The sequence below is a fragment of the Microcaecilia unicolor genome, chromosome 8 (genome assembly GCF_901765095.1).
Source record: "Microcaecilia unicolor chromosome 8, aMicUni1.1, whole genome shotgun sequence".
In the NCBI taxonomy this organism is placed as follows: domain Eukaryota; kingdom Metazoa; phylum Chordata; class Amphibia; order Gymnophiona; family Siphonopidae; genus Microcaecilia; species Microcaecilia unicolor.
The window spans coordinates 235,045,871-235,070,784 of record NC_044038.1 but is presented as its reverse complement, the minus strand read 5'-3'; the positions used below and the strand labels follow the sequence as shown (position 1 = coordinate 235,070,784).

Genomic DNA, 24,914 nt, shown 5'->3' with positions numbered 1-24,914 from the left:
TCTATAATCCTTTAGGGGCCCTTTTACTAAGCGGCTGTTGCGCCAAGCTGGAGCTACCGCCAGCCCAACATGGGCATCGGAGGTGTTTTCACCCCCATTTCATCGCATTTCCGGCTACCTGATTAGTTCTGGGTTAGCGCAGGAGTCCTTACCACTACCTCAGTGGGTGTTGGTTAGTGCTCCCCCTGCATGACCACGCAGTGAGAGCAATCTTACCACATGACCCTGTCTATTTTTGGCCTTTTTACCCGTTTCGGTGAAAAGGGCCTCAGCGCATGGCAACGACGACTCCCACCACTAGTGTAGGACTCTTTTTACCACAGCTTAGTAAAAGGACCCCTTAGCGTGCAGCTTGCATGGTGTGGAAATAAAACAGTGGATACTCTAATGGTCATTCAGGTGTCATCGTTGATGATACGTTGAAACCTTCTGCTCAGTGTGCTGCTGCAGCTAAGAAAGCAAATAGAATGTTAGGTATTTATTAGGAATGGAAAACAAAAATGAGGATGTTATAATGCCTTTGTATCGCTCCATGGTGCGACCGCACCTCGAATATTGTGTTCAATTCTGGTTGCCGCATCTCAAAAAAGATATAGTGGAATTAGAAAAGGTGCAGAGAAGGGCGACGAAAATGATAAAGGGGATGGGACGATTTCCCTATGAGGAAAGGCTAAAGCGGCTAGGGCTCTTCAGCTTGGAGAAAAGGCGGCTGAGGGGAGATATGAAAGAGGTCTATAAAATAATGAGTGAAGTGGAACGGGTAGATGTAAATCGTTAGTTTTACTCTTTCCAAAAATACTAGAACTAGAGGGCATGCGATGAAGCTACAAAGTAGTAAATTTAATATGAATCAGAGAAAATTTTTCTTTACTCAATGTGTAATTAAACTCTAGAATTCGTTGCCAGAGAATGTGGTAAAGACAGTTAGCTTAGCGGACTTTTAAAAAGTTTTGGACAGCTTCCTAAAGGAAAAGTCCATAGACCGTTATTGAATGGACATGGGGAAAATCCACTATTTCGGGGATAAGCAGTATAAAATGTTTTGTACATTTTGGGGGATCTTGCCGGGTACTTGTGACCTGGATTGGCCACTGGTGGAAACAGGATGCTGGGCTCGATGGACCTTTGGTCTTTCCCAGTATGGCAATACTTATGTACTTATGTGAACGTAATAGTCTGGGTGGTGCATAGAGTTAATCGGTGAAGAAAGGTAGGAAAGGACACCTTAAATGCCAGGGTTAGAATCTTGAATCAAACATGAAAAGAGAGAGAATGCCGCCCGTGCAAATAGATTTGACCCTATAACTCCCTTGTTCGTTCAATTCCACTGGTTGCCTAATAGCAGCATTTTATGACGTAGATGGATCTGGGAAATTCCTGAATAAATACTTTTACAGTAGTCGAGTTGAAAAATGATGAGGGCGTACAGAACTGTCACCTGAGATATCACATTGAGATACTTCTGAAGAATGCAAAATTATCTCGGGAAATAAAAAGAGGTTTTAGCCAAGTGTGCGATTTGAGGTTCCAGAGAAATTTCCTTGTCAAAGAAAACGCAAAATATCTCAAGTGTTGAATAATTTTATTTGAGTGCCATGAAGGATTGGCATTATCAATGGAGTAGATGGTCTCTTCAGGATTGAGTACAAGTTAGTTCTTGTCAAGCCAAGAAGAAATCTAATAATAAAGAACTCAACCACCTTATGTTGAAGACTACTTCTTAAACACACATGTGGTTTCCCAAACTGTGGTGATAACTGACCTCACTTCTATGTTTAAGAAACCGAGAAGAAATACCATCTGATGCTGTAATGCTTGAGCATTTGTCTTGATTAATGCTTGATTTGAAACACCATAGTCAACCTTCACTAGAGAATCGGATTGAAAGGTGTGAGAGAGAGAGAAATCATAATTAAGGGTTTGGCTGTTACATAATTATCTATTTTTTTAAAGCTATTTGTGTTTCATGTAGATACATCAAATTGCTGATTTTCAGCATGTTTCCTCACCAGCCTATCCTTACTACTCTTTCCCTAGGCCTTCAACTCTGTCCACTCTGGTCCTGATTTCCATCACTCTCTCCTTCTCCTTCCATCCTTGCTCATTTTGCTCTCTTTTCCCCAGCTGTGATACTTACCATTGGGGAAACGTGGTGCAGCTCTAGAGCTGGCCCATTCACTAGGCAAACTAGGCATCTACCTAAGGTGGCGGGATTTATTTTCTGGAGTGGGGGCACACAGACACGGTGGTCATGGAATTGGTAGAAGATTCATTATGGCTGGCACGGGACCCTGACCATAACAAAACAAAAAAGGAAAAGGAACCTCCTACTTAGAGCTTATTTGGTTTTTGCGGTTCTGACGGCATCTTTTAACACTGCAGGGTATAGCAGTTCCAGCATTTTGCAGCTTTGACTCTAACGTAGCGTCAACTCTTTCTTGGAGTATGTGACCCCTGAGGCATACAAGCGTTCTTGTTAAAACACGGTCTCATGTTGGGTCTTAAGAAAGATTTGTTTTCTTCCCATCTGGCTACAAGCGTCTATTTAGTTCACCCTTATTTTATGATCTGACTGACTCAGGACCTTGACCAGAACTTTTGAAGAGGAAATTCAGGGACCCAGCATGCCTTAAGCATGTGCTGATGCTCAAGGCTCTGCAATGCCTGTAATGAATCTTCTGCAGAAACCATGGCTATTGTGTTGGTCCTGGTGCTGCCCAGTGAGTTGTAAAGAAGCCATTGAACACATTGTGTGGGGGGGGGGGGGGGGGGGGTGGAGGTGCTGAACACTTCAGGAGGGGAGCTAGGGAAAGAGAGAGATGCTGAACATCATTGTGGGGAGGGGGGCTACAGAGATGTTCTGGACACCATTGGAGGGAGGTAGGAAAGAAGAGAGAGGATGGGTACTGGGGGGAGGTATGTAGGGAGAGAGATGCTGGACTTCATGGGGAGGGGAAGAGATCTGGAAAGAGTAATATGTTGGAGAGGGATGCTGGAGGTCATGAGGGAGATGCTGGATATGGAGGGAAGAGATGGGTGGGAGGACCTTGAGTTGCCCTTGAAGGAGGGATGCATGGCTGAAGTTCACCTAGGGTGACAAACAGCCTTGATTTGCCTCTACGAAGCGCATATGATGGAAAGAGGAGGCTTGGCAGATTAGGGGCCTCATTTGTGCAACCGAAAAGGCTGTCAATGTGGAAAAAATACAGAAACTGAAGGGGCCACAGCAGACAAAAATGGGTGTGAGTGTACTGGGGGGTAAAGGGTGTTTGTTGGGTGCTTATCTGTTAAACACTAAAAAAAAAAAAAAAAAATTACATGTAACTTTGTAAATCTGTGTGCTTTGAAAATGATCCCCATATATTCCCTTTTTTTTAAAACACCAGGAGGTAGTTTATTGTTGTAATCTAAAAGCAGAAGCCCTCATTTGATTGATTTACCAGTTATGACATTGAAATGGGATCTTTTATTCAGCTGAAATTAACCATTTACTTGGGCCACAAATGTTCATGTCGTGACATTTCCCAGTTTCTTGAGAATGTTCATTTTGTTCAGGGTTTCTTGGCATTTTTGTTATGGAAGCATTGTTGAGAGTGCTGTCTGGAAATTGCCCTCACTCAATGTATCTGAAAGCACACATCTGGTTCCATACCAGTGCACTCGGAGCTGGATTGTTGAGGGCAGGGATGGAAAAGAACACAAGAACTGAATTTTCAAATCTGTTTTCCATCAACAAATTCTGATTACACTAGAGTACCGGTGGGGGGGGGGGGGGGAGGAGGGCAATGGCGCAAACCTTCTCTTCGAAGTAGCAAAGTTACCTGCACATTTCTCACCTAGGCAGGTTGAAAATTGCCCCCCATTTTCTACACATGTAAATCTTTGTAATCTTGATTTCTGAGATAGTGGCAGGAACTTTATGCTATCTGAGCTCTGCTGCCTTCCTAGTCTGCTGTTTATCTGGGGGCCTGCTGTGAGCATCTTTCAGTCAGCAGCAGCAGAAGGAAGAAAACAGAAGAAAGAAAATTCACACCCCATCTGCTTTTAGGCACAAAGAAAATGAACTGTAAATGAAAAGTGTAAGAAATGTGTGGCTTTCGGGCCTTATTAAAGCTAAGATTAGAACTTTAAATCAGGCATGGACGTTGTTTAAAAATATCACCTTGGAAGCTCAAACCAGATGCATTCCCAGAGAGGCCAAGCTACCCATTCCAGGAGGAAGACTTTTTGCCCGGTCCTGGTTTTAAACTTATATCCCAAAGCAGTGTGGGACTTGTAGTCCAGGATTCTATCCATTGAAATCAGTGCTAGAGGTCCCATAATTATCATGTTACCCAAGATCCTTCTGTAATACTAAATGGTTATTTCTTATATCTCTCCACCATTCATGATGTAAGCTACATTGAACCTGCAAAGAGGTGGGAAAATGTGGGATACAAATGCAATAAATAAATAAATAATGCACCCGATGAGGTTGGCAGAAATCCAGGACTGGCCAAAACGTCTCTCCTGGAATGGGTAACTTGACAGCTCTGCATTCCATGTATTTACAAAAGAGGAAAGAAGGTGAGGTGAAAGAGACGATTAGAGTCAATAGAACATCCTTCAAAGAACTGAAAAGGATTGGAAAAGAGACGGCTGAGGGGAGATATGACTGAGGTCTACAAAACCCTGAGTGGTGTAGAACGAGTAGAAGTGAATCACTTTTTAATTCTTTCAAAACTAGGGGACACTCAATGACGTTACATGGAAACACTTTTAAACAAACAGGAGAAAATACGTTTTTAACTCATTGAATAGTTAAGCTCTGGAACTTGTTGCTGGAGAATGTGGTAACAGGGGTTAGTGTATCTGGGTTTAAAAAAGGTTTGGACAAGTTTCTGGAGGAGAAGTCCATAGTCGGCTATTGAGATAGACATGGGGGAAGCCACTGCTTGCCCTGGGATTGGTAGCATGGAATGTTGCTACTCTTTGGGATTCTGCCAGGTACTTGTGACCTGGATTGGCCACTGTTGGAAACAGGATATTGGGTTATATGGACCATTGGTCTGACCCAGTAGGGCTATTCGTATGTGCTAATCAGATATGAAGTCAGGTCGCCTCATTCCATGCTTGGAATAAACTTCCTGAGCCCATCTGCCAGGCCCCTCCCTGCCCATCTTCAAATCCTTGCTCAAAGCCCACCTCTTCAATGTCGCTTTCGCCACCTATCCACTACACCTCTACTCAGGAAATCTAGACTGCCACAACTTGACATTTCGTCCTTTAGATTGTAGGCTCCTTCGAGCAGGGACTGTCCTTCTTTGTTAAATTGTACAGCGCTGCGTAACCCTAGTAGCGCTCTAGAAATGTTAAGTAGTAGTAGTAGTAGTATTACATATAGCAGTGATTTAACCAGAGCTGAGATTGTGATGTCATAATGCCTCATTCCACCAATGCCTAAGAGCCAACCTCATCAGTGATGTCACAATGGCTTGATTGTCCTATATTTGTCTCACTCTTATCTATTAGATTGTAAGCTCTTTGAGCAGGGACTGTCTCTCTTTGTTAAATTGTACAGCGCTGCGTAACCCTAGTAGCGCTCTAGAAATGTTAAGTAGTAGTAGTTTAGGGAAGCAGTTTACTACTGGTAGCATTCAATGCAAGGCTTTTTTTTTTGGGGGGGGGGGAATAGGGCAATTAATTATTTGGTGATTTTCCCTCTCCCCTTAGCCTTCAAAATGTTGTTGCTGTATTCCTCTCTAATGGCAGAGCTGCCGAATTATAAGGCTCTAGGAAGGAGCTTTTTAGGCCAGTCCCATTTTTCAATTTACAGCGTATCCCAAAAAGTGGAGATGTATTTGAAACCAGTGCTGAAGGATGGGGTTGTTTGAAATGGTCTGACCTGATATCTCTCTCTTGAAACTAGGTAATGTGGTAACTCTGCAGAAAACTGATCTGATCCGGTTTGCTGAGCTTTTGTAAATAAAGCACATTACATCTTTAGGTAGAGGTCAATGTGCCTTAGTTACCTTTTCTGGATTACTGTAGTGGGAATTGCCTGTTTGGTGGGGGTGGGGGAGGGCACAGCTCCAAGAATCACGCGGAATATACTGGAATCCTAGGCCAGTTCTGTAGCTGTGCTGTTCAGCATCTCATTTGCGCCTAGACCTTTAAGAGCACGTCATGATAAACCTAACGTTGTAGTCAGACTTGGGCAGCAGAGAAAGCAAAATAGATGTGTGAACATTTCGTGCTGCTTAGATTCCATCTTCGGCACATAAATTTCAAGTGTGCCAACTTTTCCCGTCATTGCATCAGAGTCCCTGCTTCTGGATTTCATCTCCTGTGCAATGGCAGAAGGAAACTCCCGCTTAATGCAAGAGACGTGAGCAGAGGAGCGTTCGGAACCTGGTGCAGGGCAGCCCATGTGCTGTTTTGTCTTTGCTGCTGGCACGAGCAAATTCAGGTCCCACGGGCCAACATTGCCTGCTGCTGATCTTGTAAAATTAATCATAGCAAGTGCTGGTGCAGAAAATCTGAAGCTGTTCACCTTGCTGGCACAGAAGAAGTGGAGCCTGGGCTGCTGAAGTGAAGAAGGCCTGTGAGTGGTTTATATACACTGGAGCCCTAAATGGCAAGAGGATGTAAACTGAGACTAGAGCACTTCTACTACTACTTATCATTTCTATAGCGCTACTAGACTGTGGTGGGAGGCGGGGCTGGTGGTTGGGAGGCAGGGATAGTGCTGGGCAGACTTACATGGTCTGTGCCCTGAAAAGGACAGGTACAAATCAAGATAAGGTATACACAAAAAGTAGCACATATGAGTTTATCTTGTAGGGCAGACTGGATGGACCATGCAGGTCATTTTCTGCCGTCATTTACTATGTTACTATGTTACTAGACTTACGCAGCACTGTACACTTGAACATGAAGACACAGTCCCTGCTCGACAGAGCTTACAATCTAATTAGGACAAACAGGACAATCAAGTTCGATTCCCACTTTAGGCACAGGCAGCTCCTTGTGACTCTGGGCAAGTCACTTAACCCTCCATTGCCCCATGTAAGCCGCATTGAGCCTGCCATGAGTGGGAAAGCGCAGGGTGCAAATGTAACAAAAAAAAAAAAAAGAGATAAGGGAATATTAAAGTAAGGATGATAGAATAAGGGTTCTGAACAAATGAACAAGGGTTAGGAGTTAAAAGCAGCATCAAAAAGGTGGGCTTTTAGCTTAGATTTGAAGACGGCCAGAGATCACCTATGTAATTACTTTTCACTCGGGGAAAAATCATAGGGAAGATAATTTGCACTGCAGGTACAACCCCCAACAACCTTCCTGGGCAGACTAGGTGGGCTGCCTTGGTCTTTCTCTGCAGTCATTTACTGTCATGGGTGAGGAATGAGTTACTCAGGGAGGGGCGGAGGGCATATTGCTCTGAAATTTGCACATGATGGTGGCAATATCTGTTAATAAGTGATAACCCTTCCTTTCAGGGTGCTCTGGCTGCTGGGATGGGGGCAAATTAGAAAATTAAAAAAAGAACACCACATATAAAAATATGCTCTTAGCACAGAGGAAATAAATATTTTGGAGCTTTCAGGTCCCGTGTGGTTCATCTAGATTCCTAATGCGACCAGCATAAACCTGTAATATAAACATTGGTCCTCTGTAGCCCCTCCCTGCAGTACCTTCCCAATAGTGGTCTCCACACAGCAAAATAATAAAACCTTCCCTTTTATCCAATAACTTAAAACAGTGTTATTTAGAAGTTTCAATATGTATTTATTTATTTATTTTATTTATTTGTAGCATTTGTATCCCACATTTTCCCAGCGATTTGCAGGCTCAATGTGGCTTACATTTGCCGTAATGGCGGTTGCCATTTCCGGGTAACAGAATTACAAATGGTATTGCGATAAGGTGCATACATACATGGTACATAAGTACATAAGTAGTGCCATACTGGGAAAGACCAAAGGTCCATCTAGCCCAGCATCCTGTCACCGACAGTGGCCAATCCAGGTCAAGGGCACCTGGCACGCTCCCCAAACGTAAAAACATTCCAGACAAGTTATACCTAAAAATGCGGAATTTTTCCAAGTTCATTTAATAGCGGTCTATGGACTTGTCCTTTAGGAATCTATCTAACCCCTTTTTAAACTCCGTCAAGCTAACCGCCCGTACCACGTTCTCCGGCAACGAATTCCAGAGTCTAATTACACGTTGGGTGAAGAAACATTTTCTCCGATTCATTTTAAATTTACCACACTGTAGCTTCAACTCATGCCCTCTAGTCCTAGTATTTTTGGATAGCGTGAACAGTCGCTTCACATCCACCCGATCCATTCCACTCATTATTTTATACACTTCTATCATATCTCCCCTCAGCCGTCTCTTCTCCAAGCTGAAAAGCCCTAGCCTTCTCAGCCTCTCTTCATAGGAAAGTCGTCCCATCCCCACTATCATTTTCGTCGCCCTTCGCTGTACCTTTTCCAATTCTACTATATCTTTTTTGAGATACGGAGACCAGTACTGAACACAATACTCCAGGTGCGGTCGCACCATGGAGCGATACAACGGCATTATAACATCCGCACACCTGGACTCCATACCCTTCCTAATAACACCCAACATTCTATTCGCTTTCCTAGCCGCAGCAGCACACTGAGCAGAAGGTTTCAGCGTATCATCGATGACGACACCCAGATCCCTTTCTTGATCCGTAACTCCTAACGCGGAACCTTGCAAGACGTAGCTATAATTCGGGTTCCTCTTACCCACATGCATCACTTTGCACTTGTCAACATTGAACTTCATCTGCCACTTGCACGCCCATTCTCCCAGTCTCGCAAGGTCCTCCTGTAATCGTTCACATTCCTCCTGCGACTTGACGACCCTGAATAATTTTGTGTCATCAGCGAATTTAATTACCTCACTAGTTATTCCCATCTCTAGGTAACATAATTGGAACATACATTAAGATATTGCATGAAGGTTCCTGAGTAATAAATTGGATTGTAACATACATTAGGTCATCGACTATAGAGAGAGCCTATTCGATATAAGGTTTAAAGTGGTAGTGATTGATTATTCATAGCAAAGAGGTTAATAATCAGTCATGTGATAGGAGTTCGGTTTTGTATAGATCGTGTATAATGTTATTATTTAGTGTTTAAAATGGATGTATATGATATATCTTCTTGAAAAGATCTGTTTTCAGTAAAGGAATGAATAAAGAAGGGCTGGTATACGGGGTATTAAGGCACCATGGAGGAACGTTCAGCTTTGTATCTCCTTCCCTCCCCTCCCCTCAGGTCACAAGTACCCGGCAGAATCCCAACTCGTGGCAACATTCCATGTAGAACCCCAAAGAGTAGCAAGATTCAATGTAGAATCTCAAAGAGTAGCAACATTCCATACTACAAATCCCAGGGCAAGCAGTTTCTTCCCCATGTCTGTCTATGGAATTTTCCTCCAGGAATTTGTCCAAACCTTTTTTTAAACCCAGATACGCTAACCACTGTTACTACATCCTCCGGCAAAGAGTTCCAGAGCTTAACTATTTGTTAAACTTCTAGCCCCCTCCCATAGATTTTCTTAATTAAACTCCTTGAGTATGATCATCATAGCATTCTGTCCCTGAGCAACCATGTAAAAATGACAGATAGACATCACACTTTCCGATATTAAACTTTGTTTATATGTCCATACGTAATAAAATAGACAAGAGGGAGAACCGAGCAGAGCATTAAGTGAAGAGGAGGCCTAAAATACAGCTGTGATGACCCCAATATCACCCCTTCTGGAGCAATCTTGTAAAAACACAGAATTGGACATGGTACTTTTAAATATTAAATCTTTGCTTTGTATATTTTTACTTCATGAGGTGACTTTCCAAAATGCAATCTATGTCTGTAAACAGGCAATGTGAAAACTGCTCATCCTCGCTGCTGGTAAAAGTACACACTGGTGGGATTTATTAGAGTTTCTCTGGCTGTCAAAACCTTCTGTGTTGATTTGACTACAGCTGCTCTTTGCCGCTCCCCAGAAACTGCCAGTCCTAGATGCTAATGGTTAAGATAATCCAGGTCAGGACTGGTTGTGATGCTACATTTTGTTGAAGAGGTGAATAAACAGGTAGTTAAAGGTGAGCCAGTCAATATTGTGTATTTGGATTTTCAGAAGGCACTTGACAAAGTACCTCATGAATGACTTGAGGAAATTAAGAAAGTCATGGGATAGGAGGTGATGGCCTATTATGGATTAAGAACTGGTTAAAAGATAGGAAACAGAGAGCAGGATTAAATGGTCAGTATTCTCAATGGAGGAGGGTAGATATTGAGGTTCCCCAGGGGTCTGTGCTGGGATCGCTGATTTTTAACATATTTATAAATGATCTAGAGATGGGAATAACTATGGATCAGGTGACCCTCAGGGGGAGGAATGCTGACTTCGGCCTAACCCATGATGAGCCTTTCCTTGGTTGAGGTGTGCCCAGCTCTCCCACCGGCTGCCTTTCAGGTGCTGTGGAGGACTTGCAGCTCATCTGCATATCCTTTACAGCCTTCTCTAGGGTGACTCCCAGGTCCACTCCGATCCACTCAGGCCTCCGCTCTAGGTGCCCAGCGCTCCCACCAGGTGCTGTGGAGGACTTGCAGCCCTTCTTCATATCCTCACAGCTGTATCCGGGGTGACTCCCAGGTCCACCTCGATCTTCCCAGGGCCCTCGCTCCAGGTGCCCAGTATTTCCAGGTGCTTTTTGGCTAAGATCAGGCGACCCTCAGGGGGAGGAATGCTGGCTTCGGCCTAACCCTGGTAAGCCTTTCCTTGGCTGAGAGGTGCCCAGCTCTACCACCGGCTGCCTTTCAGGTGCTGTGGAGGACCTGCAGCTCATCTGCATATCCTTTACAGCCTTCTCCGGGGTGACTCCCAGGTCCACTCCGATCCACTCAGGGCCTCCGCTCTAGGTGCCCAGCGCTCCCACCAGGTTCTGTGGAGGACTTGCAGCCCTTCTTCATATCCTCACAGCTGTATCCAGGGTGACTCCCAGGTCCACCCCAATCTTCCCAGGGCCCTCGCTCCAGGTGCCCAGGGTTTCCAGGTGCTTTTTGGCTAGGATCAGGCGACCTTCAGGGGGAGGAATGCTGGCTTCGGCCTAACCCCTGGTAAGCCTTTCCTTGGCTGAGAGGTGCCCAGCTCTACCACCGGCTGCCTTTCAGGTGCTGTGGAGGACTTGCAGCTCATCTGCATATCCTTTACAGCCTTCTCCGGGGTGACTCCCAGATCCACTCAGGGCCTGTGCTCTAGGTGCCGCGCGCCAGGGCATTTTCTCTTTACATTTATTTTTCTCCCAGTTACTACTTATGGCTCTAGTACACTTTTTCTTCTTGGTACTGTCCCTTCCTAATCTGTTTCTCCATCTGAAACCACTGTATTCATTATCTCACCATCTCTTTTTTTTCCTCTTCCTTTTTCTCAGCTCTCAACCTTCAACATTTCCTTCCTTCCATTCAGAAAAGAAAAAAGAGGCGATCTGTTATAATAAACGTCTCCCTTATTGATTGGAAAGAGCCGATCTTCCCCCACTCTTCTCTTTTTTTTTTTTTCTTCCTGTATTGTTTCTTGGGGATTAAGTGCACCTCCACACTTTGTGTGGCTTCCTTTTTTAGATTACTTCCTTCCATTCATCCATCTCCTTTCTATCTGAGTACATCTCGCCTTCGTCGCTGTCGTCATACCTCTTCTTCTCTTCTCCGTACTCTCTTGCTCCTTCTCCTGCTCTCCGCTGGGGAGATTAATCCCAATCCTGGTCCTCCACATCAGCTCTCATCCTATTTGCACACCTTAGTAAAAGACCCCCTTAGTTAGCAGGGTTTTAAAAACAGGATTGGACAAGGTCCTAAAAGAAAAGTCCAGAAGCCATTATTAAGCTGGTCTTGGGGAAAATCCACTGCTTATAAACAGCATAAAATCTTTTTTTTTTTTTTTTTTTGCTCTTTTGGGATCTTTCCAGGTAGTAGCAACCTGGATTGAGCGCTGTTGGAATCAGGATACTGGGCTTGATGGATCTTTGGTCTGTGTCAGTATGGCAATGCTTATATTCTTAATTTCAACATAACTATTAGGCTGGCTGTGCTAAAATGCTGCAGGAGACACATGGACTGAGGATAAAACTGGGGGTCAGCGAAAGGAGCTTTTCAGAAGACACAACAGCCCTTTTGATTTTTTTTTTTTTTGCTAAATCTGAGCATGGATCCTAGTGACTGAAAAGGACAGTGAGTTTATTATGAGCATGTGATGTCTTCTGGTAACCCCCCCCCCACCCCCATTCCATCTGATCCTTCTTTCACAGCTGACTGGGTTTTAAGCAGTGGGCCTAGAAAAAACGTTCTGCGCATCACAGACATCTCAGTTACACCAAACATAAGCCTTAAGAGTCTTCTTTTTCTAGTTTTTTAACATTCCATTTCTGAGGCGATATTAGCCTAATAAATAAATGTATGATTCAATGTTTTTCTGCTTAGCTGTGGCCACCATTATTAATCGTAGAGCATGAAAGCTCTGCTGTACAGATCTTGATCAGAAAACTAGGTCTATAGATTATATCTGCCATAAATTCCTCCTTTTACAAAGCCGCGCCAACACAGCCAATTACTAAGCCGTGGTAAGGCTAACACGTGGGTAGCACGTGCCAAATCGACACTATTGCCAGGGTAGCATGGGTGCCCGTGGTAATGCCGAAGTTGGCGCTCGCTGTTTCCTGTGGTAAAAAAAGAATTGTCTATTTTCTACCGTGTGGGGGGGGGGGGGGGGGGGAGGGATCCCCGGCACTAATCAGCAGCAAAGCCACATTGCCTCATGCTGCCCGATTACTTTGCGAGTAGCGCATGAGACCTTACCGCTAAGTAAATAGGTGGCGGTAAGGGCTCAGGCGGTAAATAGCCGCAACGCTACTGTTAATATTAGCGCACGGCCATTTGGTGGCCCATTAAAAAAAGGTGGTTTTACCCCCTGCGGTAAAAAAAACGGCCCAGCGCTTGCCAATTTCATGCATCCATAGGAATATAATGGGTGTCTCTATCATTAGCGCAGGCTAATTTTAGCGTGCGCTAAAAAATTAGTGTGCCTACAGCCCGGCTTAGTATGTTCCATCTTTGCTTATACCCTATGCTGTCTATTAAAATGTTTTATTACATATTGTGTTGACGTTGTAATGTAGTGTGCTATGCCATACTTTGTATAGTTATTTGAATATTTTTACTGCTATAATTGTCTATTGCTTATGTTTGATTTATTGAGTGAATTCTTTCAAAAAGGCATTAAATAAATCCTTATAAATAAATAAACAAAAAGATACATAGTGTTGAATATTTGAAAGGGTTTGACTTTCTGCTGCTTCAGGGCTTCCCAGACCTGTCCTGTTGACTGCACAGCTGGATGGATTTTCAGGAGATCCTCGAGTACGTGTGAGACAAATGCACATTGATCTCGTGCACATTTAATTTATTTATTTTGTAGCATTTGTATCCCACATTTTCCCACCTATTTGCAGGCTCAATGTGGCTTACATTTGCCGTAATGGCGGTTGCCATTTCCGGGTAACAGAATTACAAATGGTGTTGCATTAGGTGAATACATACATGGTAACATAATTGGAACATACATGGAACATCATATAGAACAGATCATGGTATATGTATATACCATGTGCATACACACATGGTAAAAAGAATACATTATGGTATTGCAAGAAGGTTCCTGAGTAATAAGTTAGGTTGTAGCAGGTCATTGACTATATAGAGACCCTATTCGACATATGGTTTAAAGTGGTAGTGCTTGGTCATTAATGGCAAAGACGTTAAACATTGTGGTTGTCCTGAACTGGCTGTGGAGTTACCAGGATGGGTTTTGGGAAGCCCCTGCTCTAGTTTCTTTTAACATCAGCATTTCATATTTGTTAGACAAGTAATGATGTGAACGGGAGCTCAAGAGAAGACAGAAGACCGAATTAGCAGTCAATTTCTGGGATATGAGAAGGTCTCCTTGTTCTGTCTTATGTCAGGGGTGTCAAACTGGAGGGCTGCAATCCAGTGTGGTTTTTAGGCTGTCCCTAATGAACATGCATGACATATATTTTTATACAGTGGAGGCATGCATGCAAATACCTATCATGCATATTCATTAGGGACAGCCTAAAAGCCACAGTTTAGCAGCCCTTCGGGTTTGCAGTTTCCTACCCCTGTCATACGATCTTTAAGATGTTGACTGATTTCTCATTTCTGTCTGTTACATGAACATAATATATATTCTCTTTATTTTTTTTCTTAAGATCTCACCAGTGCCTCAACAGGAGCCAGGAACACAGAGCAGAGTGAGTAGATAACTACATTGTCATAGACAGACTTGCCTTACTTTTAGCTTGTTTTTCAAAACTCACAAAACCAATCATTGAATCTGAGCACATTTCACGTTTGTTTATATAATATTACACTTTCAGAAAGAATTTATGCAGTAGATCTAGTGAATTGAAACTTGATTTAATCACCTGTCATTGCACCGTGAGAATAGAATTGGGAACTATTACAGCACATTAAAAGTTCCCATCGAAGATTCAGCATGAACAAAATATAAAGCACTGCAACTCAAGATATAGATAGCAAGCAGCTTATCTCAGTAATGTAGTTCGTGCCGATGCAGCTGTGGAGTACTGCCGTGATGGTTATCATCACTTCACTTTTGTTCTGTTTTGTTTTTTTTTGTACCCCGCGCTTTCCCACTCATGGCAGGCTCAATGCGGCTTAGGTACTTCTTTGTACCTGGGGCAATGGAGGGTTAAGTGACTTACCCAGAGTCGCAAGGAGCTGCCTGTGCCTGAAGTGGGAATCAATCTCAGTTCCTCAGTTCCCCAGGACCAAAGTCCACCACCCTAACCACTAGGCCACTCCTCCACTGTTGCTACTATTTGAGATTCTACATGGAATGTTGCTATTCCACTAGCAACATTCCATGTAGAAGTCGGCCCTTGCAGATCACCAATGTGGCCGCGCAGGCTTCTGCTTCTGTGAGTCTAACGTCCTGCACGTACGTGCAGGACGTCAGATTCACAGAAACAGAAGCCTGCGCAGCCTTCTAAATGGAATGTTGCTAGTGGAATAGCAACATTCCATGTAGAATCTCCAGTAGTAGCAACATTCCATGTAGAATCTCCAATAGTAGCAACATTCCATGTAGAATCTCCAATAGTATCTATTTTATTTTTGTTACATTTGTACCCTGCGCTTTCCCACTCATGGCAGGCTCAATGCGGCTTACATGGGGCTTGCCCAGAGTCACAAGGAGCTGCCTGTGCCTGAAGTGGGAATCGAACCCAGTTCCCCAGGACCAAAGTCCACCACCCTAACCACTGGGCCACTCCTCCACACAATCATTCTGAACTATTCGTGTGGCGTCTTCTTTCACCAAACATATATCAAGAACCAATTTCCCTCTTTAAATCCCAGATCCCAGCTCAGATCTGGGTTTCGCAATACGCTTCATCAGGGGAATCCGTTTTTTCTGCGGTAGAACATGCCAATCTCTTGCCAGCCGTGTTTTAGCTTCTCCAGGTGTGGCGTGTAGAATATGCTGCAGCAAGTCTAATAGAAGGTTGTAAGCAATATGACCATATCACACTATTATTATTTATTTTACAGCACTTATGTCCCACAATTTCCCACCGCTGGCAGGCTCAATGTGGCTTACAACAGTTAGATAAAAAAACCAGGCGAATACAGTAAATGGAAAGCAATAAGTAGGGTGGAGGGTTAAGGGTAAAGAAATGGGTCAGTCCATTAGAGCAGTGTCCTGTGGTCAGTGAGGCAGGGCAGGATCTTTAGTGTACGCTTGCCCAAATAAGTAGGTCTTCAGTGGCTTCCTGAAAGTCAGGTGATCCTGAACCATTTTCACTGATTTGGGTAGTGCATTCCACAAGTGAGTACTGACGTAGGAAAAGGTGGAAGCATATGTTTGCATAAACCTCACTGGCTACCAGTACAATACAGGGCTAAACTGAGAACTCTGTCTGATCTTCAAGGCCCTTAAAAGAAATGGCCCAGAGTACTTGAAGACCAGGATCTCCCTCTATACACCTCCAAGGACACTAAGGTCCTCCCAAGGAGTCAGTGGCCTTCCTTGGTCGGCTGCTATCTGGGGTGGATCGCTGCTGTGCCCCCCGCCCCCCCAGGTGCAGTGTCCCCCCCCCCCCCCCCCCCCGGTGCATCACCTCCAAGCCCCTTCCCCCCGGGTGCATATTTCTTAATTGCTTGGTTGCTGGGAGCAGCGGTGCGGCTGTCCACTTTGCTGATTCTCTGCTCCCTCTGCCCCGGAACAGTAAGTAACAGCAGAGGGAGTTGGGAACCAGCGGAGACGACAGCCGCGTGGCTGCTCCCTGCACCTCTCCTGTAGCGTGCACCCGGGGCAGACCGCCTCCACTGCCCCGCCCTCGGTACGCCACTGAAAGGAGTATCACTAACCACACCTTCTCCAAAGGGCATCACACGATGTGATACCCACCAGTGAGCCTTCTCCGGAGTAGCCCCCACACTCTGGACTGCACTCCCTGAAAGGCTCCGCTTAACACAAGACTATCTCTACTTCAGGAAGCAGGTGAAAGCTTGGCTCTTCAACCAGGCTTTTAATGGAAGAATTAACTTACTGGTCAGTCTTACTCACACACACAAGGAGTGACACAGGCTGCACATACTGCAGTGGGACATATTTATCCACTCCTATCCTAGCTGAGATAGCATTTAATCATCTCTCTGACTTTCTTGAAATTCGTCACCTTACTTTCCAACTTTTCTTACTCTCTTACCAGTGGTGTACCAAGGGGGGGGCGGTCCGCCCCGGGTGCACACCGCTGGGGGGGGGGGGGGGGTGCCGCACGATGTCGGCTCTTCGTTTTCATGCTCCCTTTGCCCCGGAACAGGTTACTTCCTGTTCCGGGGCAGAGGAAGCATGAATACGAAGAGCCGGCAGGCGCGCAGCACCCACCCCCCCCAGCGTCGTGCACCCGGGGGGGGGGTGTTCTTTCGCCGAGGGATTGGGGGTTCTTTTGCCGGGGGGGGGGGGGGGGGGCGCTGTTCCAGGGGGGCGCTGCACCCAGGGGGCGGGGCGCATCGGTGATCCGCCCCAGGTGATAGCCCCCCTAGGAACGCCACTGGCTCTTACTTATCTATATGTTCCATCTTTGCTCATACCCTGTGCTGTCTATTAAAATATTTTATTGCATATTGAGTTGGTATTGTAATGTACCTTACTATGCCATACTTTGTATTGTTTTTTTGAATATTTTTACTGCTGTAATAGTCTGTTGCATATGTTTGACTTATTCTTGCTGTGCACCGCCTTGAGTAAATTCCTTCAAAATGGCGTTAAATAAATCCTAACAAATAATAAATAAATGTGGACTTGAATTCTATATTTACTGACCTTCTGTTTTTCAGAGTGAACTTTGAACATCTTGATCCTAGGCTTAGCTGAGTTTTGTTCATAGACTTAAGAGGGGTGTAGTATGTACTACTAAACTAGGACTTTGGATTCTAGGGCACAGAATGAAATACATCTAGCAAAGTCTGATTTAATTAGCCTTCTAGCATCTGAGGATCAAAACTATAATAATTATTTAAAACTCATCCCACACCTGTCCGGGATCTAACTCATTATCACCAGGACTCAGTGTTACCCCTGTTTTCACAGTCCTACATTGGTTTACCTGTTGAAGAGTTTTAACCACCAGATCTGGATAGAGAATGTATTAGTATCTACCACTTGACAAACAAAAGTCTCAGCGTACATTATCCAGTACAGTGTGTGCACTAGTAATAATCTGACAGTGGGTACATTTTCTCCTTGTTATATCCTTTAGTGCATAAGAACATATGAGTACTTACGCGTTGCCATACTGAGACAGACTGAAGGTCCGTCAAGCCGGTATCCTGTTTCCTACAGTGGCCAATCCAGGTCACAAGTACTTGGCAAGATACCAAAAGACAAAAGAGTATCCTAGAAATAAGCAGTGGATTTTCTTACTCCAGCTTATTAATGGCTTATGGACTTTTCTTTTAGGAAATCATCCAACAAACCAAAAAGTGGGAAATGAAAGAATGCTAGGCAAAACCACAGGTTCAACACGTCGCATTTATTCCATAAAACATAAAATATCAAGAGTTTTTAAACCCTGCTAAGCTAACTGCTTTTACCACATTCTCTGGCAACGAATACCAGAGTTTAATTACACATTGAGTGAAGGAATATTTTCTCCAATTTGTTTAAAATGTACTACTTAGTAGCTTAATTGCATGCCCCCTAGTCCTAGTATTTTGGGAAAGAGGAAACAAGCGATTCATGTCTACCTGTTCCACACCACTCGGTATTTCATAGATCTCTTATCATATCTTCCCTCAGCTGTCTCTTCTCCAAGCTGAAGAGCCCGAGCCACTTTAGCCTTTCCTCATATGGAAATTGTTCCAAACCCTTTATCATTCTCGTCGCTGTTCTCTGTACCTTTTCTAATTCCACTATATCTTTATTGCGATACGGTGACCAGAATTGCACACAGTATTTGAGATGCAGTCAAACCATGGAGTGATACAAAAGCATTATAACATTCTCATTTTTGTTTTCCATTCCTTTCCTAATAATTCCTAACATTTTATTTGCTTTCTTAGTCGCCGCTGCACACTGAGCAGAGGTTTTCAAAGTATCATCAATGATAACACCTAGATCCTTTTCCTGGGTGGTGTCTCCTAATTTGGAACCTTGCATCACCTAGCTATAATTTGGGGTACAAGCATACATAACCTAACATTATCCTTCTACAGGGACACATTGTCTAGTGCAGAATCCAATGGGACGCTGGATGATTTTAGGAAAATTTCATTGATTTTTTTTTTTTTGTGGTTCATTTCATACATTTGCTTGGAGAATTTTTTTTTAATGTGTGAAAACTGGCTGTACATATTAATACATAGATTAGTGCATGTCAGCGTTGCTTTCTAAGCCCCTCAATGAATGGAATGCGCACTAACTAATGCTTTGCCCCTGCCTACTCTCAGGATCCAACATAAATCCTAAACGCCTCCAGAGCAATACATTAATGGACTATTTTGGACTCTGTTTCCTTTCCCTTTTCCCTCCTTTCAACTTATTCTTCTACTCTCTCTGTTTACAACAATATATTGTAATTGATTAATAACCGGGTTGGCGATTGCCTTCTCGGTTTAATGTGAGCCACATTGAGCCTGCAAACATGTGGGAAAATGTGGGGTATAAATGTGATAAAATAAATAAATAATCATTTACTTCCCAGTGATGCTTCAGAATATCCTGTAGTTTAAATGGTAGATCGCTGGATCTTGCTCCATAGTCATACAATGTAAGTGTTCAAGCTCCCATGGACTGGAAATATCTGAGTTACTAGGATAGCGCAATCGGTTGTTTTCTGCTGTTCATTTTCTATATTTTATTCCCAAACATGATCCTGGAGGCACCCCAGCAAGTCAGGTTTTGGGCTATCCAGAATGAATGTTCATAAGTATATGACTGACCTCATAGACTTGCCAACCAGAAACACAATCGGATAATCACGGACATACTTAAACCTTCACTACCCTAGCAGCAAAGGACTCCAGTACAAATCAATGTATGGTTCCAGCTTCTCCTATATAAGCACGCAACTGTGGCATGCACTACCGAAAGCCGTGAAAACAACGTACGGCCACCTTAACTTCCGGAAATCACTAAAGACCAACCTGTTCGAAAAGGCATACCCTACTGACCCAACTTAAGTGCCTGAACCCTGCAACACAACGAAACCAAAGCTCGTAATGAACACTACATAACTCTTCTTCTCCACGATTCCCTTATGTATTTGTAACACATGAATCTCATTCGACCATAACATCACTTTGTATTTGTTTCCTCACCGGAGGTGGCTTACACCTCACGGTACTATGTAAGCCATATTGAGCCTGCAAATAGGTGGGAAAATGTGGGGTACAAATGTAACAAATAAATAAGAGAGATTTGCATGCAGTGGAGGCATCTTTATAGAATACCGACCACAAAGATGTGTGCGTAAATTCAAATTGTTGCCCATTAGCGCCAATAATTGATAGCACCCAATTAACTACTCATTTGTCAATTAAGTTGCACACACTTATGGAATATGCCCAATGCGTGCCAAATTTCAGCTTGCAATTTTGGCTGCCATATATAGAATCTGGGCTAAAATGCATAACTGTTATGTACCCGAATGAAGGCTGGGAGGGTGGATGACTATTTAAGTGGATTATATTATAGTGGATTATATTTATTTATTTGTTACATTTGTATCCAGGTAACAAGCACAAAAAGGGGAAAACTCCGCTTTAGTTTGTGAAATACAACAATAATCAATAAGCGAATCTGTTGTAACCAGATGTAGGATATGAAAAAATTGATAGAAGCGGGGAAAAGACCTCAGACAGGTGATAATCAGCCAGATTGCTGAAATTATTCATAGAGAATCACCATACTTCAATCATCGGTCACAATGCAACCTCCTCCCTTATACTGGACAAATATTGTTTAAGAGAATTTTTATAAAAAGAATGCTACATCCACTGTGCAAATCAAAACTTTCCATACATCAAAATACAAAAACACTTAGCTTGTAGCAGCATAAAGGATGGGCTACCCTTCCCAATGGACACGTTTCGCCGGTGGGGCTTCTTCAGGGGAAAGGACGCCCAATTAATGATCCATGCTGAAATAGCAATTAGTGATGTCTGCTTGCTGGTCTGGCTGGAAGCTCAAAATTTTCCCACCTATTTGCAGGCTCAAGGTGGCTTACATAGTACCATAAAGGCATTCGCCAAATCCAGTAGAGAAACAAATACATGGTGATGTTGTGGTCGATTTAAGGTTTAGGCACAATGGGGATCGAAGAGAGGAGATGTTATATAGTGTCCATTATGAGCTTTGGTTTTCCTGTGTTGTAGAGTGTAGGCATTTATGTTGGGTCGGTAGGGTATACCTTTTTGAATAGGTTGGTTTTTAGTGGTTTCCAGAAGTTTAGATGGTCGTAGGTTGTTTTCACAGCTTTTGGCAGTGAGTTCCTTAGTTGTGTGCTTATATAGGAGAAGCTGGATGCGTAGGTTGCTTTGTATTTGAGTCCTTTGCAGTTTGGGTAGTGGAGGTTTAGGTATGTTCGTGATGATCTGGTTGTGTTTCTGGTTGGTAGATCTATGAGGTCTGTCATGTAGGCTGGGACTTTGCCGTAGATAATTTTGTGGACTAGGGTGCAGATTTTGAAGGTAATACGTTCTTTGATTGGGAGCCAATGCAGTTTTTCTCGGAGGGGTTTTCCACTTTCGAATCGTGTTTTACCACAGCAGCCTGGCTGCTGTGTTTTGAGCGGTCTGGAGTTTCTTTTTGAGTTGTTCTTTACATCCCGCATAGATTCCGTTGCAATAGTCTGTATGGCTTAGTACCATTGATAGTATTAGGTTACGGAATATTTCCCTCGGGAAGAAAGGTTTTACGCGTTTAAGTATCCACTTTGAGTGAAACATTTTCTTTGTTGTGGATTTCACTTGACTCTCAAGTGTAAGGTTGCGGTCGATTGTAACGCCGAGTATTTTCAGGCTATCTGAGATAGGGAGGGTGTGGTCTGGGGTGTTTATGGTTGTGGATTTGTACGTATTGTGTTGAGATGAGAGGTTGAGGCAGTGTGTTTTGTGAGTGTTCAGTTTCAGTTGAAATGAGTTTGCCCATGAGTCCATAGTGTTCAGACCGAGCTTGATTTCATTGGTGATTTCTGTCAGGTCATGTTTGAAGGGAATGTATATTGTGACATCATCAGCGTAGATGAATGGGTTGAGACTTTGATTGGATAAGGACTTAGCAAGCGGGATCATCATTATGTTGAAAAGTATTGGTGATAGTGGTGAACCTTGAGGTACTCCGCAGTCTGCTTTCCAAGGTGGTGATATGTTTGAATTTGATTTCACTTGGTATGTTCTGGTGGTTAGAAAACCCTTGATCCAGCTGAGTATATTTCCACCAATCCCGATGTAGTCTAGGAGTCTTAGTAGTATATTGTGGTTTACCATATCGAATGCGCTCGACATGTCGAATTGGAGGAGAAGTATTCTTTTACCTGTAGCTATTTCCTGCTTGAATTTGACCAGGAGAGTGACTAGCACAGTTTCAGTACTATGGAGGAGGCGAAATCCTGATTGTGATTCGTGTAGTATTAAGAACTTGTTAAATTACGTTGATGTTCTGTAATTAAAGACAAATAATCAAATATAACTTCATAATGAAACTAAATGCAACCCCCCCCCCCCCCCATTGCCCTATCTTGCAATCTTTGCTCATCTGGTTCAGACACTTTGTTGATTGCTGTTGCTTCCAAATGGACTCTGAAAGCTTAGCGGCTCTGAGTTTGTGCTTATTTTAGGCTTCGCATCAAAGGCTAAAGGTATTAGATAAGAAAATGTGTATACAAGTCAGACCCTTTCAGGCCGATGCTCAGAACCAAACGCCGGTGCTAGAGGTCATTAGCGCCCAACTAGCGCTCGCATTAGTGAGCACGGAATGCTCAGAGGCTCTAGCGCGGAAAACAAGTGTGCCTAAGATTAGCTCAAATAGCATGCTAATGCAGTCAAACAGATGTTAATGAGGTCATTTCCTATTCCCTCCCAATGCTCAGAGAACAGCGCACAAAAGAAAGCCGCTCTTACCGCTGAAAAAATAATGCCAGCTTGGAGCGGGCGTTAAGGTGTTTGAAGAGAGGATTTCTCACGATTCTTCCTTTAAAATCTGCTGGTTTTTATGTAATTTGGAAGTAGAAGGAAACCAGTGCAAGCCCCTAAGTGCTGGTAATGAGAAATGAATGTGTGTCAAGTCAGAGCAAACCCAAAAGTGAAAGCCCACATTGTCACCTGTTTCCTAACATTTAAATATAAGCCTTCCAAGTTAAAAAAAAAATAAATAAATAAAAAATTGAAATGTTTATATTTAAAGGCACAGAAAACAGACACCAGTGTTTGTTTCACTTTTGGGTTTGCCAGGCGCATGAGCACAAGGAGCTGAATTTACCACGAAACTCTCCTGCGCATGGGAGTAGGATGGGAGATATATTCTGGGTCAATGACGTAGTCGCCTGGGTATGTATTGGGTAGATGGGTTCATAAGATTAATCTGGGTCATTTGGATAGGCTTGCTTGATTAAATGGGGTTTCAGTGCTTTCCGGAAGGGTAGATGGTCACAGATTGATCGGATAGGTCTGGGGAGGGTATTCTAGAGTTGGCTGCCTAAGAAGAAGAAATTGGATCCATAGTAGGTTTTGTACTTAAGTCCATTGCAACTGGGATAATGTAGGTTAAGGTAAGTACGTGAAGTTTCAGACATGTTTCTGGTTGGAAGGTCAATCAGATTGAGCATACAGTCCGGAGATTCACAGTGGATAATCTTGTGGATTAATGTGTGGGCCTTGTAATGAGCTACCACAATAAAATGAAGGAGCCGGTACAAATGATAAATCAGAGAAATGAGGTAAAACAGGAGGAATCCCTGATGAACAACAGATCCAGATCTGTCCTTGAGTCAAAACTGAGTCCTGGTGACCACACAATGAGGGACCCCCCCCCCCTCCACCTTTGTGGTTTTCTTGGCATGAAACAGGAGTGGTTTGTCATTGTCTTCACCTCCGTGTGAAAGCGCTGCAGGCAGCAGATCGCCTTCCTTCGGGCCTCCTTCCCTCCCTGTGTCCCGCCCTCATCTGACGTAACTTCCGCAAGGGCGGGAAACAAGGGAAGGAGAGCCGAAGGGAGGCGATCTGCTGCCCTGCTGCCTGCAGCGCTTTCACACGGAGGTGAGAAGCGCTTTGATTTCAATGCAGGGGGGGCGGGTGGAGGGGGGAGCGGCGGCGGGGGTGGCGATGACCTCGAGGGGGGGTGGAGGAGGCAGTGGCGACCTCGGGGGGGGGGAGGGTAGAGGTTGAAGCGGCTGTTGGGGGTGGCCTTGCCCCGGGCCCGGCCTAGTCTCTCGGCGGCCCCGAACCTGGGCTTTCAGTGTCTCGGCACTCTGCACTGCACTGATGATTATGTTACTCCTCTGCTCCGTGAGAAACCGCTGGAAACACATAAAGGAGAGCTCTTGCAGAGAAGCATTTTTGTAACAATAATGTAATACTACACTAAACACAATTTATTGACCACAGCTGGGTGCTATGGGTGCTTGAGCACCCCCAGTATTAAGCAGATGCCTTCACTTTGTCCAAGGAGGGGTAATTTATGACGGGTGTCACATCTCTAATCGTTCTGAAAAGTTGGCTCCTAAGTTACTGGCCACACTGGCTCTACTATTTCGGATTTCAACATTGCCTTGCTATTGTGACAGACAGGCTTTCTAATATACTGCTGCACTTGGTACCATGTACAAGAAGTCACTTATTATGCAACCTTAAATCAAGACAAATGCAAGAAATAAATAGCTTTTATTACAAGATAACCATAATGGCTGATTCACAGGGAATGATGCATCCTGATGAGTTTATTCTCTGTATCTGTGTCCTATGGCCCTATGTACTAACAGGGCAATTCTGTACTGAACATAAGAATAGCCATACTGGGTCAGACCAATGGTCCATCTAGCCCAGTGTCCTGTTTCCAACAGTGGCCAACCCTAGGTACTAGTATGTGGCCAAATCCCAAACAGTAGGAAGATTCCTGAATCCCAAAGGTATAAATACCAAGGGACATTCAATGAAATTACGTAGAAATACTTTTAAAATGAATAGGAGGAAATGTTTTTTCACAGAAAGAATAGTTAAGCTGTGGAACTCGTTGCCGGAGGATGTGGTATCAGCCGTTAGTGAATCTGGGTTTAACAAAAAGGTTTG

At 43.8% G+C, this 24,914-nt stretch overlaps 1 protein-coding gene across 5 annotated transcripts in view; it reads left to right on the top strand.

Moving 5' to 3' along the window:
- Positions 1–24,914, top strand: part of EPB41L1 (erythrocyte membrane protein band 4.1 like 1) — a 302,903-nt gene that overhangs the window by 30,018 nt on the left and 247,971 nt on the right. For all 5 annotated transcript variants that reach the window (XM_030211261.1, XM_030211259.1, XM_030211260.1 and 2 more), the window contains exon 2: positions 14,315–14,356. The gene's annotated coding sequence lies outside the window, so the exon portion shown is untranslated. The remainder of the gene's footprint in view (positions 1–14,314; positions 14,357–24,914) is intronic.